Source organism: Fukomys damarensis, unplaced genomic scaffold (genome assembly GCF_012274545.1).
Source record: "Fukomys damarensis isolate Sample0158 unplaced genomic scaffold, DMR_v1.0_HiC HiC_scaffold_14, whole genome shotgun sequence".
Lineage (NCBI taxonomy): Eukaryota > Metazoa > Chordata > Mammalia > Rodentia > Bathyergidae > Fukomys > Fukomys damarensis.
Window position 1 is genome coordinate 38,233,259 of NW_022900926.1, and position 3,869 is coordinate 38,237,127.

Sequence of the window (3,869 nt, forward strand, 5' to 3'; positions counted from 1 at the left end):
TCTCTCTCTCTCTCTCTCTCTCTCTCTCTCTCTCTCTCTCTCTCTCTCTCTCTCTCCTTTTTTGGTACTGGGGATTGAACTCGGGACCTTGTGCTTGCCAGGCAGGTGCTGTGCCGCTGAGCTAAATCCCTGGCCTGACTGTTCTTGCTGAGCTTATAGTGAGACTGACATGAATCAAGTTTCAGGTGAATGTAAAATTGCTGTCACACTTAGGGCTCGGGTGTGAAGGAGCAGAATGGCGTGCTGAGAAAGCTCATGAGAAGGAGATCTGACCTTCTAGAGAAGCAGTGGCAGGCTTTTTTGATGCTGTCAGCAACATCTTAGGATGTGTGGAGATGATGAAGCAAGAAGGACCCAGAGAAGGGAGCAGCAGTTTGTTGCTGTGTAGGAAGGGCTCGCCAGGAAGGCTATGGCATCAGCCTGAGTGTGAGAATTCACTTTAAGGCTGCAAACTACAGGACATGTGATCAGATTTGTGTTTTGAAAAGGGAATTCTGGGTCAGACGAGGAGGCAAGAGGGGAATGAAGGTTGAATTTTGAGTGGGCTTTTCATAATCTAGATAAGATTTCTTTTTTTAAATGAGCAAATCTGGATTATCTCTAAATTCCTAGGCAATCATTTCATCTACCTCAGTGTTTCTCTATGGGGCGATACTCACATTTTGGAGAAACAGATTGTCTTTAACAAGATGGTCCTGTGCATGGTAGTGATACTTCACCCCAGAGGACTAAACGCCGTGAGCATCTTCCCTTTATTTACATCACCAGGCTGTGGTGCTCCACTTGTCTTCAGATGCTCTGTGGCCAGGGGGTTCTACTGCTAGTCGGGAATCAGCAAATTAGACTTTCAGGTTAATTTTTATATATTTGTAGGTACTTTAGTATGCTTATCCTTATCTAAAAATGTCAACTAGTTGAATCAGTTTGAGAAAATAAAGGGGGAATTTAGCCGGGCGTCGTGGCACACACCTATAATCCCAGGATTCAGGAGGCTGCGGTAGGAGGATCACTGTGAGTTTGAGACCAGCCTGGGCTACATAGTGAGTTCCAGATCAGTCTCAACTACATAGAGAGACCCTGACTCAAAAAACCAAAAAGGTGGGGGGGATTTATAGGCTCCCTTCACTGAAAAGCCCTTAAATACTCAGGCATTTAGATTACTGGACATAACAAGAATACTCAGCTATATTTTCAGGGATGCATGTGTGTCTCAGTCTCTATTCAGTTTCCTCCCTGCAGTCTCCCTTCTAAGGCTGTCTCTCACCAGGCAGGGACAGGGATGCCCTATGATCCTTATGCTTAGGTTTATAATGAAGTTTTCCAGCAAGAAACTAACCATTGATGTCTATTCTGGATCATTCATTTCATAGGACCTTTCTTATTTGCTTTCTTAATTGCTACCCTTTCATATTTTTGAGTATATGCATGTTCATAACAGAAGCCTCTATTTTAAAAATTATCCTTTTTACACTTTATCTAGAATTTCTTAGGTATTATTTAGTAACAAGTTTTATAGTCTTAGTATAATGTTGGTGATGCTTTTGTTCATCAGTCTTTCTTGGATCCCACATCTCCCTTGCTTCCTCAAGTTAATCTCTGCATGTGTTTCCGCTTGAGCACATCTCCCTTTCCAACATAGTCCAAAGTAATTTTCTGAGTACTGTGCACTTCTGAAATATCCTATTTTGCCTTATGTGTCCATGCTAGTTTGATGTGGTAAAGAACATTACCAAAATGCGTGTAGGTATTTTTTGAAGTCCGTTTTCAGCCGCTGAGGTTAATTTTAAACTGAAAATTTAAGATGTGAAGAATGTAAAAAGTACATTCATCTTAAAACTGCAGACATTTTTACTGTCTGTGATTTTTTGGGTCTATTTTCTGTGGTTTTTATAAACTGAATAACATTATCATCAAATAATAAAACTTCTGTCACTTCAGATATGTATCCTTCACATCTTCATCTTGCCTAACTGCACATCAATAATTATAATATCTTGGGACTGGGGATTTAGCTCAGTGGTTCCACTGCCTGCCCTGCAAGTGCAGGGACCTGAGTTTGATCCCTGGTACAAAAAAAAAAATCCGGAAAAAAAAAAAAAAAAAAAAAAAAAAAAAGAAAAAATCATATCTATGTCTTATTCATTAAGGTTATTTTCTTAGCTTTAATGGAATGGTTCTGATATTTCACTCATATTTTATTTAGTATTATACAGATAATTATTTTGAAAAAATATTAAGCTTTAGACTATATTCATTTCTTTCCACAATGCTGGTGATTAAAACCGGGCTCTTGTGCATACAGCTATATCCCCAGCTCTTCTTTTCCATTTTATTTATTTATTTATTTTCTCATGAGTTTATCGGTAATTTTTAGGTATACAGTACAGTTACAGTCATCATTGGTCCTTTTCCATTTTATTAAAGATTTTGTCATGAATGAGTGCTGAATTGAATCATATGCCTTTGATAACCATTGACATTATAGGAATTGGTCTTGTTGCTAGAATGAATTATAATAGACTTTATGATACTGAACAGTTCTGAACAAAATATATTTTTAAGTATTTTAATGTTTCTTCACTTGATAAATTTCATGTTATCATTTTCATTTCCCATTTTACTTGTTTCCAAGATAAATAGTCTATGACTTTCTTTTTTATAGCTTGTCGATTTTCAGTTATCACTGACATAGGATCATAAAAGTACTGGAAAAGTTTTGTTCATTTCTGAATTCAGAATAGTTTGAATTTTTGGAAATTTAAGATTTTTAAAGAATTCATATTTGAAACTGTGGGCCTGGTGTCTTTTATGTGGATATTTTTCCAACAGTGTTTGAATTAATTTTATGAATATAGTTCAGTTTATACTTTCAACCTCTTCTAAACTTGTCATTTTTTTCTTCAGAATTTTTCATCTCATCCAGATTTTCAAAATTATTAGTGCGTGTGTGCCAAAATGCTTACTAAGCCACAACTAGATCGTAGGCAAAAAGCATGTGAATTTCACTGAGTATAATTTAATCTTTAATAGTACAGGGTAATTACTGTTACTGAATAACTCAAGGTCTTATGCGTTTGTGAAATACATAGGTGATGCTACTGTATTTGTCAGCAATCCATTCCCTTACCCAAATTTGTACCAGTTATTCTTTGTCAAATATTAATCGAATTTTAGTTTGTAGAGATGGTATGTGTGGGAGGCTAGGAGTTGACACACTTGGTTTTTAAATAAAGGACATGTAGTAAAGGTGTATATTTTGTGGGTTGTCTCCCTTTCTGATATAGCAGACATGAATAAGACAGGAATGAAAGTGTCTGGGTCCCCACAGAACTTTGTTCACAAACACTGCCTTGCCTCCTGGACTGTAGTTAGTATCCCGTAGGCTAAGCTTTGTTCCAGGAATCTGAAATGCTATGGAGTAAAGAAGCAGTTGCTACTGTCACGGTGCTGACTGGCTGATGAGGCAAGGAGACTGAAGTTCTGATGCTTGTGGACTTTGTGCTGTCTGTCCCTCCGTTACAGGCACAGCCAGCGTTTATGGAGTGAAAAAGTTCATACAAATCGATAAGGGCAGTGAACACAGCCATGTAGTCTGGTGATGGGAAGGGTACAGAAAATGCTCTGATGTTTTCTATTGAGTCTATAATTTAGTTTTACATGAGATTTTATATTTTCTCCTGTCCACAAGGAGGCTTAGTTTTCTCTTACCTAGATTTTGTGATGGCTGTATGACTTTGAGATTTAAATCTCTTCCCCTGAGGAATAATTTCGTCGTTAGTCATCAGGAGGCAACCCTCCTGATGCCAAAATTCTCAATGCATGTAAACACTAATATTACATATGTAATATATATATTACATATGTAATAT

The 3,869-nt window shown here is 37.3% G+C and overlaps 1 protein-coding gene across 7 annotated transcripts in view; it reads left to right on the top strand.

Moving 5' to 3' along the window:
- The window catches only part of Pde10a (phosphodiesterase 10A), a 551,502-nt gene that overhangs the window by 478,789 nt on the left and 68,844 nt on the right, over window positions 1-3,869 (top strand). The gene's annotated exons all lie outside the window — the stretch shown is intronic.